Source organism: Thalia democratica, chromosome 2 (assembly GCF_965202585.1).
Source record: "Thalia democratica chromosome 2, ktThaDemo2.hap1.1, whole genome shotgun sequence".
NCBI classification, from domain to species: domain Eukaryota; kingdom Metazoa; phylum Chordata; class Thaliacea; order Salpida; family Salpidae; genus Thalia; species Thalia democratica.
In genome coordinates, this window is record NC_139166.1 from 62673904 (window position 1) to 62688558 (window position 14655).

Consider the following 14655-nt stretch of genomic DNA (forward strand, 5'->3'; position numbering starts at 1 on the left):
AAACTTTTCTTGAGGTCTTTCGCAGAATAAGAATAATATTGTATTGAACTTTAAAAAATAAAAAGAATTGTTTTTACAAAGCATAATATATTTAATAAGTTGATTGAAATTTTGTGTTTCAAAAATGTATTGACAACAATCGTTTTCTTTTTAATATTTTTTAGACATCTTTTAATGGTCTAAAGTTAGAATTTTAAGATTGATAATAAACACTACCTAGAATATAAATCCACATTAAAAAAAGAATCAATAAAGTAAAACTAAGTATGAGAAGTTGACATTTATTGTAAATCTAAAAAATGGTTAAAGTTATTAGTTAAAGAAATCTTTAAAACTATTTGTAATATAAAATAAAGTTTTTGATTAAATAATTTTTTTAACTTTTTCTTTTTGTATTAAATTTGATTTTTTAATTGTATTATTTGAAAGGATTGCTCAATATTTTACTTTTTCAGATTAATTTCTGGATTAAGAATGCATATTTTTCTTGATACATTGTTTGATGGAGGTAAGTGTATAAAACTTCTAGTTGACCCAACTGACACTAATGCTACGATCAAAGTTAGGATTCAGTATCAAGAAGGTATAGTTCTTAATTAATTTATAATATTGTTATGTAAAATAAAAGTAAATTTTTAAGATGACATACTAGAAATCAACTTGTTGAATAAAACTCCACTGTTCAAACTGTGTATTTACTAATATACTTTGAAAATTATGACGTTGTTTCAAGCTTTGATAAATTATTGTTTGATAAGTTGAAAGTTGTTTTATTACAAATTTTAGGATTAGATTTCCTTTCAAAATAGCAAAATGTACAGGTGTTAAAATTATTATGGAATATTTTTGTGAATATGAATACATAGTACATAAAAAATTAAATAAAATGTCTTTTTGATGTATGCCCTTCAACAATAAGCTTAAAATAAAGATAAAAACTATCCTTTTTTGTCATATATAAATGACTTTTTATTATTCAAAAGTAAACATTTATAAATTATTGAATAATATAGGATCAAATAATTTTTTTGATTAAAAATTAATAATTTTAAAATTTAATTTTTATTCTTTTTAATAAATCCCATGAAATTTTATATTCAACTAGTCCAAACATTGTTCAACTGTGGACCAAACATAATCTAAGTAATCCCTATCCTAGTTAAACAATTTAAACTTAATATTTTTTCCTGCTAACTGTATATTATTGTACTAGTGTATATTTTTTAGAAATGATTTTTATTGTTTAATGTTTTTTCACTTTAAAAATTTTACAATTTTATATGACAAACACAAAAATTTAAACTTTTTTTAAAATTTTTTCTTTAAAACTCAAGAACAACTTGCAAAAGTGTTAAAAATTTCTTAAAATTTACCTTTAGTCTAAATGAAAGGTATTTTAGTACAAGTTTTGAAATAGTTGATACAAAAGTTTTTACTTGAAATCAATAACTCAGTAAATCATGTTATAAAAAAGTAAAAAAAAGTTCTAATTGTACAAAAATAAATAAAATAAACCAAAATTTCAAAGCTTTACTACTTTTTTTTAGAAAAGACTTACATATTTTCTTATTTATGCCCTTAATTTTGATTTAAACAAACAAATTTTCTGTATAAAAAACTAGTGAAAACCAACAATTTTTTTTCGCGAAAGTTTACTATTTATTATGAAAAGTCACCTAAAAAGAATAAAGAATGAACACTTTAAACGAACAAGAGTAAAAGCTTCAAAATTATCATTTTTAATTTTGAAACTCTTTGTACTTTATATAACAGTGTTTTAGTAAAACAAAATAAGTTCTGTTTAATAAATTGTATTAAAAAAATTGCAGGTATATCTTTTGGCATACAACATTTGTTTTTTAACGGAAAACAACTAAAAGATGGTAAGAAACTGTCTGATTACAATATAGAAAATGCGTCAACCCTTAAACTAGTACTCAGAATAGAAATATTTGTTGAAAGATTAAATGGTAAAAAACTCACAATTGAAGTCGATCCTTCGGATCCTATTTCAGTTCTCAAAGCAAGGATTCAAGATCAAGAAGGTAACTATATACATTACTTTAGTTTAAATTAAAAAACAATTAGATTTATGCTCATATGTCATAAATTACAATACTGAAAACATGCTTTTTAAAAAACCAGACGGTTGATGAGCTTCACCGTTGAACAAGTTATCAAACTGTAATTCTTACTTAAATAGAATATTGAAATAAAATAACTATTTTTTTCATTATAAGAAACTTAAATTTTGTCGATTCTTGTTTTATATCTGTTTAAATTTATAAAGTTAGATTCGTTTTTGATAGTATTTACTATATCTTTATAAAAAAATTGACATACTTTAAATAAAATCAACAAAAACATTGGCAAAAGTCTGCAGAGTTCGTTTGCTGTAATAAAGCTCAAGTTTAACAAAGTAAATATGTTTAATAGTTCAAAGTAAAAAAAGTTTAACAAAGTAAAAGCACCTTTTCTAAAAAAAGTGTTATGCATTTAAAAACTTAGTATACTTTTTTATACCTGTAAGTTAAAATTTGTTACATATTAAGCTACACATATATTTAAAAAAAAAGATTTTACGATAGTTTAAATTTACGTTTTATTAAATTTTTTTCAAAGCTTAAAAAGTAAACTAAAGTCTTTAATTACGTTATTTTTAAATAATGCTTGTTATAAGACTCTAATTTTTTAAGGTTAGTTTACTTATCTTATAATAAAATATTTAAAACAATGTTATTTTATATAGTTTACAACTTTTAAATAAGTCAAAGTGGTTACAATTTCTTTTTGGATTTTTAATTAAGTCGATTTTTAATTTAAAATATATTGTAGTTAATATAAATTTTTGCATTTTGATTTTGCCTTTGTTTTAACTAATTATATTAACCATATTATCTTTAAAAAATTTTTGTTACACGCAAGGATTAAGTAAAAAGGAGAGCAAACATTTCCATTTTTGTACTTACTTATGTTTTCAATATTTGTCTCAGTTTAAGCACAACTACATTTATTTTCCAAATGCAGTAGCATTGAAATAGTGATAGATGATGTGATCATTCTTTAAACTCAACCCGGTCTTATGTAAATTGTAAACTACAAATATAAAAAATAAAATGTTAAATAAAAGACTCAAAAATAAAATATTAATTCACCATCTGGTCCAAAATGGTGAAAAACTTTAAATTAACTATATTTAATTAGTCAATAATTACACCTTTAAAACTTAATTTACTAATCTATTACTAGTTTGTTGTAACTATTTTTTCACTAAACATAAAAATAATCTTTTAGCTTACCTTTTATTTTTTTCAATTTGCCATTTTTTGTTTTTTTTTTTTTTTCAAAAATTTGATAAATATTTTAGTAAATAAGCAAAACTTTTTACAGAAGATAAATGAATTCACTTCTTTGTTAATAATATTGTTCCTATATTGTTTGTGAGATTTGAGATTTAAGGTTTGTATAAATATTTAAACTAATGAAAGTTAAAAAATTACTACATATTGGATTAAAATTAATATATATGTATTACGAGAGACAGTAAGATGAAAAAATTAAGTTAGTTTTTTTTTAAATTTGTGTATTTCTTGTTTTCAAAATAATACACCTGTTTAGGCTTTGCATTTGAAAAGCAAACTTTGACCTTCAAAAGAAAAAGTTGGATGATGGAAAAAAACTAAAGGATTACAAAATTAATAATGAATCATCTATATGTTTAAGGCTTGATGGAGAATTGAAAATTTTTGTCAGATTAATGACTGGAAAAACTACTACATATATTGTTAGATCTTCTACGAAAATTGAAAGGCTAACACACGCCATTAAATATTCAGAAGGTTAGAAATTTTAATGCTTTCTTGTAAACTTTGTCATTTCAATAAAGTATGGTAAACTATTCAAAATTTAAAAAAGTAAACTCATTTCTGTTGTCCGCACTAAATAATTTTATTTGCATCTTAATAATTAACAAAGTGTACTTATAATATTAGGTTTTACATCTGGGGAGGTAAACTTGATTTTTAATTGAAAACGAATTGAAGATCAAAAGACAATTTCAGATTTAGAAGTTAAAGATGAAGAACCAATTTATGTTCGACTTTTGCATTGGGCATGATAATTAAGATTGAGCGAATACAAGGTATACAAAGTAGCTTGTATTAAAGCAAGTTGTAATAAAATTGCATAACTAAATTAGTCACTAAGGTGTGCTTAATATTTTTAAAGATTTTATAGTATATAATGCTAAATTTTTGATTTTTAATTAGTTTTGTTGTTGATTTTTAAAAAATGATTAAAATCGTAAGCGCAATGATTTTGCAGAAACATAAACCTTTCTGGTTAAACTTTGTGTTAACTTTTGGTTTCTGTTAAAGTTATGAATTAAGTTTATAGTTTATAATTTACTATCATTTTGTAAATATTATCAACATGCTTTTAGTCATTTGTGTTTATGTTTTAAAGAAAGTATTTGGATTTTTTTTTATATTTCTAAACTAAACATCCTAATTATTTAAATGTTGCAAATTTTGTAGAAATTTTAGAGTTAAGAATGAGAATTTTATAGTTTTGAACTTATCCTTCACTTATCTGTGTCTTAAATAACTAATCGATTAAAAGGTTTTTTTAGTTCTACTTATTTAATTCAATCACAGGCTACTTTAACAAGAATTAATAAGTTAATTGAGTTTTGATAAAGAATTTTACGTTTTCTATGTAATCTATAATTTAAAAGAGATTCTAAATGGTTATATGTATATGATAAACAAAAAAATAATGTGTTTTTTTTTTACTTTAAATTTTAAACTTTTCATAATGATTGTACAGACTTGTTAAGAAAGAATATCTGTCGACGATTCAAATTTATAGATTTATTAAGACGTGGAATTTAATAGACTAGTATAATAGTTACAGAGAAAATCAAGCTGTGCGTTTTTTTTTTTGAATAAAGATAACTTTGTTTTACTGATACAAGTTAATAATTCTTTACGGAAAAACAACGTAAATTCGTTTTTTTAATAACTAAAGTAGGATACGTTTTTTCCATTCTAAAGTTCTGTATATTTGTTTTTATTCATAGGATCCTTTCTAAAATACTTGAACACAAATAAACACTTTAAATATTTTATAAGTAGAGGGACATATGCACTTTTAAGCTTGTTGTGCCGTAGTAATAGAAAGTTTTGTGATTTTTGTGAAACATTTTTATAGAGTTGAGAAATATATGGGTCACTTTTAGATGTATGATATCAAATAATTTTTACAGCCAATACACTCAAAATGGCTGAAGCAAATTTATGTGATATGTTACAATTTAAATTTTTTTATTAAATATTTCATACAAAATTTTTCAAGTAGAATATTTGTAATGTTTAAAAAAGAGTAGTTTAAAAAAATGTTTGTTAATATTTTTATGAACATAAGTTATTTTCTAAGTTCTAAAAAGTAGAGTAAGTACTATTAAACACTTCTTTTTAATGTTTTTTCTCTATTTTTCTAAAATTTAAGTATCAAATATCACGTATTAGTTTAAATTTTATGTAAAAGCATAAATTAAAAAATGTGTTGTGTAAATATGTTGATTTTTAAACATAAGTTTGTCGAAAAATCTATGTTCTCGTACACTTACTATTTAGATTAAGTTTACTTGTTCAGAAAATTAAGTATTTTTGCTTAAAATTTATTTTACTTGGCAAAACTAAAATAACATTTAAAATATAACGGTAGAAAGCTGATAGTTTTGGTAGTAATAATTATTATTGTTTTGAATAGTTTTTAATTCAGCCATTAATTATTTTATTTAACACGATATCTAGTTTTGATTTTCAATAAACAATTGAAAATATAAAATTTTTTGTATAAAAACTTAATAAAACTATGACGAAAACGTTTTTAAATCAAAATTTTATTCTAACGTTAAAATCTAAGGGAATAAGTGGATAAGCTTGACTTTTTTTACGTTGATCTTAAATTAACGAGTTTTAGCTGAGCTATTAGATATTTTTAACCGCTTAAAAAAATTTCAAGTAATTTTTGAGATACAAGTCAAAGTCGGTGACCTCAAAAAGTTTCTAATAGAAGGTGCAACCCGAAAACGCAAAAACAAAGTCTATTTTATTAAAAACCTATACTCTTGTTCACTTTTGAACCGTTTTTCTGCAAGTTTTCATAGAAAGTCAAACATTAAATTTTTTAAAGGTTTTATGCAGATTTTTTTTTCAAAAACAAAAAAAAAATTGGTTCTAGTACTTTATTGTTTTTATCTAAGATTTAAAGTTTTGTATACTTTTAAAATAGCAACATTAAAGGTCTTAAATCCACAAAAGGACCATTTTCTGAATGTTTGAAGTTTCTAGCTCAAAAAATGAAGAAAAAAACATAATTTTGTGATTTTTTAAATCTCCAAGAAAATTGGCTCGAAAAACTTTGCGGTTTACACGTTTGTATCGAAAATTTTTATAAAAGTTAAAATATCTCGAAATATAAATAACTTTTTATAGTTCTTTACAACTTGGCTTGTAGTTTGTACTGCTTTCACCTAAGAACTAATAATAATTTTAGTAAAAAAGTAAAACAAATGTTGAACTCGAGAATAAGTTACAATTTCACCATGAACTTTAAACGACTGAAATAAAATTTTATTTATATTGCTTAAATAATTATTTAAGTTTTTGTAACTTCAAAAATTCAAAATAAATGTCTAAAGTGGGACAAGGTCAAAATTGCACAAAGATACTTTTGCACGAAGACATACTTGCAAAGTGAGACAAATTGCACGAAAACAGTTTTGCATTAACGGTAATTTTTGCACGAGAAAATAAAAACTAAAAAAAACTAATAAAAAAACAAACTGACAAAAAATATACTAACCGTGGGTAAGGGTTAGGGTAACAGTGATAGTAAATATAAAATTAAAAAATAATTATAAAAATCACTAAAAAAAAATAAATAAATAGTTAAAACGAAATAAAAAAAAAGAAAAAAAAAGCTATTGACCGAGGGTAACAGCGATATAAAAAAAAAGATAAAAAATTTATAACTTCAAAAAGTAAAATAATAATTAGAAACTAATTTAATTTTATTGGCAAGAAGAATAAAATGCTAAAATACTATGTATAATTATCTCTGAAGCAAAAGTATTTTCTATGTTGATCAAGCTACTTGATTATTCAAGTACACTTAAATTTAATGTCATAAAAGTCGTATTCACTATAATAATTTAATATGCTTACTCTTTTTTTTTTTTGTAAATAAGTGTTCTTCTGTTAAAGAAGAAGTTTAAAAAAGTTTATAGAGACAGAAAAAACAAAAATGGAGCTTAAAAAAAATTTGAATCGTTGATAATCAAAACAATGAACACTTATGTATTAAATATTTTAATATCAGCCTATAAAATTTTGTAATTTTAGTCAATAAAAATAAGTTGTATAGAAATATAACAAAAAGTCCTATTTAATTTTGTCAATTGCAGTATAAAGGTTTTATTTTTTTAAATCACATTATTTTGAATTGAGATTAAGTAATGTTACAGCAGCTTAAACATTAAATTCCACATCCCTGATTCGCGAACTAATTTGCGTCGGCTGCAGATGTAAGGTCGCATCTGATTAGCTAATATTTTAATTATTTTTTTTAAGTAAAAGCTCTTTTTTCGTTTATTTTTTATATATTTTGGTAAAGTTGGGTATGATAATGGTATGAAAGTTGTTAATATTTTCTTACTTTACCACTTTACCTCATTTGCATAACAATACCAAAACCTTACAACTGCAGCCGACCCGAATTCTTGAAACCAACATTGCTTTACTTGAGAAACTTTTGGAAAAACAATCCCCTTTTAGAAACCAAATAAATTTTTATTCATAAAAATAAATTATGATATTCAGTGGTAGCTACAATTAATCACTAGTAAAGTATAATAATTTTACTTTAAAAGATTTAGATGTAGTTGTGTACATTTTAATTGTTTTTATGTTTTGTACAATAATTTTTAGTAAGAATTTCTTATAGGAAGGCAGTTAGAGTGAAGTTTTAAATTGTATATAAGCTGCATTATTTTTTGATTTTTTTTTCTTAAAAATAAAACTGAAGAACTAAATAAGTTTGCAAAATATGTTTTAGATCATTTGATGTTTTCAGGCTATAATTTTGAAATAGGTGCCAAAAGTACAAAGAACACTTTTTTTAAAGGGTCACTTTTGCACAAGATATTTTTGCCTGAGATTATATTTTGTTAATTTATTATTTTACATTTCTTGTTAACTTTCGTTGTTATCTCTAACCCTTGGTCAATAAGATTTTTTTTCTTTTTATTGTAGTTAGTGTAATTTGTTTTAACTTTTTTTTTACTACTACTGTACCTCTTACCCTTACCTTGATTGTTAAATATATATTATTTTTATTCTCAAGCAAAAATTTTAATATTGCAAAAATTGATCTTTTAGGCAAAACAACCCTTTGAGCAAAAGATACCTTTTTTGAAATAGTGTCTTTGTGCAAAACTGATTTGTCTCCACAGATTTGTTGGCATTTTACTTATTAAACAAGCAACTTTTTATACTGGTAAAGTAACCTGTTGCCATATGTGTGATATTTGCAACATACTTGGTTGTGCAAGATCAAAACTCATGGCCGTAACACAAATCAAAAAAAAATCAATGCACTTTTTTAGTGTATTAGATAGTTTGATAATCTTGAATAAGTTTATTTTTATTTTTTTTTTTCTTATGTCAACTACTTTTTAAAAAGAAAATCACAGTAACCTTTTTAACAAAACAAGATTTGTTTTGTCAGAATTTGTATCCCAAAGAGATACAAATTTTCAGATGAACACTAAAATGTTTTATGTAATCATTATAAAATTTTAACTTTTAGCTGCTAGCATTTCATAAACCGGATAGTTTTATTGATATTAGTTCATATAAAATCAAAGCTAATTAAGAATTTTGATTTAAACAAAAAACATTTTCATTTTACACTCAAAATTTAAAAAAAAATATTTGCTAAACAATTGATACAGATCTTATTATTACTTTCAATTTGAATATTTTTTTTACTTTTTAAGCATAATTATCAAATTTTTAGTTATCTCTAGAATTTTTATTACAAAATGAATTATCAATGTAGAAGTTTAAAATTTATAAGAAGTTTCATGATTAACAAAATACAAGTAGTCTTAATATTATTATTATTAGTTTTTTAACTAAAAAGTCTAATATAACAAGAAAAAGCAACATAAATACTATTAAAAAATTTTAGAAATGCTTGTTACTATTTACTTTATTTGGTTTTAATTAATACTGTTAATAATCATCAACGCTTAAAAAAGTATAATTAATGATTTAATGCCAAGTTTTAATTCTTTAGTTTTTTTGTTAATTTTTCTAATTTCAAATAAAGTTATTGGCAACCAGCAGTTGAACTTTTTTAGTGACGAAAAAATTAAGTTTGGTGTGAGTTGGTGAAATTTATTTTTATAAAATTGTGTCTTTTTCTTCTTCAATTTTTTTCTAAGTTTTGAAAATTCATATTTTACGTTTTGTTGTACATGTTGAACTACTGAATTTTGCCCTCAAAAAGTTCATATTAGCCTGATTTTTTTAAAGTAACATGAGTGTTAGAACAGTGACAATCTAGCAGTTTAAACTATTTTGTTAAATATAATTTACAGTATTATAAGGTATTTGAAAACTTTATATGTTTGAATGTTTTAAGGGTATGCTACTAAAGGTCTTATATCTCAAAATGCTACCAGGAATTCAGCTATAGTATGAAAGATACTAAATAAATATTTTCTAAAAAGAAACAGGCTTTGTGGCATATTTGTTTTAGGTATTTGGAATATTTTTTGAATTCTTTTTTCATGACAATAAAAGGAATTTAAAAGATCAAAATTGCATTAAAACTATCTATTTTTTTAAAACTCACTTTATTGTAAATCAACAAAAAACATCGGCGAAAGTCTGCAGAGCTGAAATCCGGACTTTCGTTTGCCGAGACAAGCTCAAGTTTAACAAAAGGGTTGATCATGCCAATTCGATCATCAGACAACAAGTTTTGGTAGACTGAAACCGGTTTCTTCCTTATTAGGACTCATCAGTCAGACACAACCGAAAAACCTGTAGTCGTCAATCTACAAATGGTTTATCATACTTTCACATGAAGAAACTATTTGCTGGCAATGATCAGTGACGTCAGCACTGTCTTTGCCGTGCAACGTTTAAAACACTGTCCACTAGGCAAGACATATGATACGCTCGTTATAGTGACTTCGTACGTACTACGAACCTAATCTTATCAGTGAAAGTAAAAAGTATAATTAAAATCTTAAAGATGATTGTCAAGAAAAATTTGCTAACTACTAGAGTTTAAACTGAAACTAATGTTTTTTTTTTTTAAAGTCTTAAGGCTTTATTTATGTGTGTTGTGCAGTGAGTTTTAAAAACGCACTTATAGACTAAAGCGTAATTATAATAAGTTTACTTATTTATTAATCAATTAAAAACTTGGCACTTGATAAAAAAGATTTTTAAAATAGCTTTATATTTTTTTTACCTTAGTATATTTACTGTGTATCTATATATGAAATTTTAATTATATATAGAAATTATTAAATGAAAGTATATACATATTTGTTTAGTCTAAATTAAATTGTTTTTCATCATTATTATACATAACTTAAGAAATTATAACATTGTGCTTAAATTGTCTTTAAATTAATTTAGTATACAAATTGTAACTTTACTTACAAACAGATATATACGAGATTATTTTGTGTTACTTTGTTTATTGAAACTACCTGAGCTACTAACAAAAGACTACACTTCACCACAGGTAAAAAATATTTATTTTGCTTGTTTTAGTTTTTCTCTTTTTTAATACTTCCAACGCATCTTAAATCTATTGAATTTTAATAAACTTTAAATTATGTAGTATGAGAGTTAAAGTTTTTATTAAAATGAAATTGATCTCAACAGGTGTGAAACATGGAAAATTCTGATGGATTTTCTTTTGCAAGAGATTTTATATTAAGCACAGCAGGATCAGAGGAATTCATGGATCCATCATTGTTAGAAGCTATAAGTTCACTTTACACTGATTTTATATCAGAAGGTAGTGTAACACATATTAATCTTTTGTATAATTTTTAGAACTTAACATCATTTATATGTATAAAAAAAATGTTACAAAAATAAAATTATGTCTTTTAAGAAATACACATGTAAAGTAGCATAACTTAATACTTAATATTTCTAACTATTTGTAAGTTTATAAAACAAATTATAGTAAAAATTGAAAATTATTTTTTTTTTCTAGAACAAGGTATTGATGACAAGAATCAATTTTCAGTGGAAGATTGTAGAGACACAAATATTGTCCAATCACAAAATACTGTAGAAAATTATATCACTCCAACAAAAAATTATTTTGGCAGTAAATTTAATCTAGTACAAAATGATATGGGAAATTGTTTTACTCCAAAAAAAAGTAATGTATGCAGTGATATTTATTTAGTACAAAATAATATGGACCATAATTTTATTACAATTAAAATAATGTAAGCAGTAACCTCATTGCAATGGAAAATATTCCAGGCAATAACTTTAATATATTGAGAAATAAATTAACCAACAGTGAAAGCAATAGTTTAATTTCAATCAGGAATAACATAAACAAAAATATTATTTAAATTAAAAATAATGTAGTCAATAAATCCAGTCCAGTAAATGATGCTGTTGGCAATAAATTTTAATCCATTGGAAAATAATCTAGGCAATTCTTTAGTTCCAATGAAAAATTATGTAGGTAGTAATTATAATCCATTGAAAAATAATTTTAGCAACAAATTTAATCCCACCCAAAACAATTTCTGTAATAGTTTCATTCAATTTAAAAATAAATTAGAAAACAGTTCTACCCCAACAAAAGTGAGTGGAAATATAACAACAAACACAAGTTGCAATAGAATTGAAAACACTTGCTCCATCAATACAATACAACTTGCAACAAGTGAGAACAGCATTTTTATGACAGCAAATGGAAAACCCACTAAAAGTGCAAAACCAGAGGAAATTTCTAAAAGTAACACTGTTTGTAAGTCATTTATTTACCTTTCTAATCTCGTTTTGTCAAATAGTAGTTATTTTTTTTATCATTTTATTAAAAGCTAATAAATAAAACAATTTTAAGATCTATTTCACCAGTGATTACACTTACTCAGGCTACTTTAGTATAATTGAAAAAAAACTCAAGTTTTTATTATGTTTTTTTTTCGAATTCTGGTTAGTTTTTATAAATACTTCCTAAACCTCAGGCTAAGCCACTCTGATTTTTTATCTAGAAAATTTTGTCAAAATAACAGCTCTTTTTGTTATCATTTTGTTAGCTTGATAAACACATGCTTTAATAATTTTTTTTGTTTAAATCAATTTTTTCTAGTCTCAAAGAGTGGCAACTCTGGTATTGTATACTTTTAAGTTATATTTTGTTGTTTTTCTTCAATAATAAGTAGTTATTATAGTTTTGTGCATAAAAAATAGTTATTAATAGTTTTTTTTTACATCTGACAGTTTTTGCCATTTAAAAATATGAACTATTAAAATACTTAAATTTTGATAGATTTGTGATAAGATGCTATAAAATAAACAAAATGGGAATTTAATTTATTTATAAAATAAAAATTATAATGATTTTTTTTTTTTTTATCGGGGAAAAATCTGGAAAACTCTTAAACTTTTGACATTTTTATTAAAAATTTTAAATTCTGAAATATTTGCCTTATTGGTTTTTTTTTTTGTCAAACATTGTTAAATAAGCTTGAAGCATAATTGGTTACTATGAAATTAAGTATATCAGTAACCTAAAGAACAACTACAACCTTTTTGTAAATAAAAAAATAAATATTTTTTATTAACATCAGTTTTAAACTGACATAAATGCTAAAGCTTTTAGTTATTTTAGTTTATTTAAACTAGAAATGTTATATTAAACAAATATAAAACTATTTGATATAGCACTGCTATATACATATTAAAAACATGTATTTTTCCACGAGTAATGTAATTTTTTAATGCATTGTAACTTTTACAAAACATTCTAGTTAACTTATAAACAAACATTTCCATTTCTTAACTTAAAAGAAAAAGATACAAGAAAGTTTGTACTTAAAAAGTCTGAACTAAAATAAGTCATTTTACAAAAAATCATAAAAAGCTATGGCCCCCTCTAACAAGGTTTCTCAAAAAACTACCATTAAAAAAGCTTAAGATTTCTTCTTTTTATCATCAACTCTAGAATATCTAGTGTAATTTTCGAATTATGGCCCCCTAAATTTCCTAAATTTTTCCAGAATATCTAGTATAAATGTCAAAAATTCAAAACTATTATTAAATTAGGGGTAGGGAGTACTTGGGTGATATTTGGTGGACTTATGAGTCATTATGATTTTGATGTGTTTTTGCTTTATCAAGAAGAATCTGAAAAAAAAATAATTGTTACAAAAAAACCACATACTTTTTATGTACTTTTCACTTAATCAGTAATAAAATCACTTATACATGTCCTAGACTTATAATTTATGTCTTAAATAAAAGCTTATACTTATTGACATGTATTTAAAGACATATGTACTTCTTTAATGTTTTATGACGTCATAATCACGCTAAATGTGCAAAGTTTGTCTGTAAAATGTAGAGGCAGGGGGTCAGGGGGTACAGCACATTTTTTTGGTCATATGTAAAATTCAAATTAGTACATATGATTCGGATGTGTTTTTGCTTAGTTATAAAGAATCTAAAAAAAATTAATTTGGCAAAAAAACTGCCAAAATAACTAATTTCAATCTCGAAATTCACATGTTTTTAGATTTTTCAACTTAAAGAGTAATATAATTACTTTTACATGTCCTAGACTTATAATAAATATCTTTAACAATGTTAATAGTTATAGACATAAATTGAAGAAATTTAAACCTGAAAATAATAATGACGTCATAATACAACAAAAGCAGTTGAAATGTTTTTAATGTATGCCTATAGTTACAAGCTTTCATTTAAGATATTAATTATAAGTCTTGGACATGTATAAGTAATTTTATTACTGAATAAGTCAAAAAGTTTGTGATTTTTGTGGGTTGAAATTAGTTTTTTGGGGCAGCAATTGTTTTTTTTTGAAATGTTTAACTTTTTTTTCAGATTCTTCAAAATGAAGCAAAAACACATCTAAATCATAATGATTTGAATAAACATTACAATATGATCGAAAAAATGTGCTGTACTCCCTACCCCTATTTAAATACGCCTAAGAGCTAACTTATTTATTTTACTTTTTTTTGCTCTTCATCATCATTTCCAGTATATCTAGTCTAAGAGTAAAGTTACTTCAAAGTAATTAGTTTTAAAAATTTATATTAAAGAAATATTAATTTTTAGCTTTAAAAATACTTAATATCGGATAACGAGGTTAAAGATAAACAATAATATTAAAGTTAAACTTAAAATATAGTAACTGTTTGTTTACAGTAAATCTATTTTTTATATTAAATCTTATGTTTTATATTAGTTTATTTATAGTAATTTTGTTATATTAAAGTAATATTTTAGATAAAAGTAACTTTAAATATAATTGTTGTTTATATGTATATAATCTACTCAATTG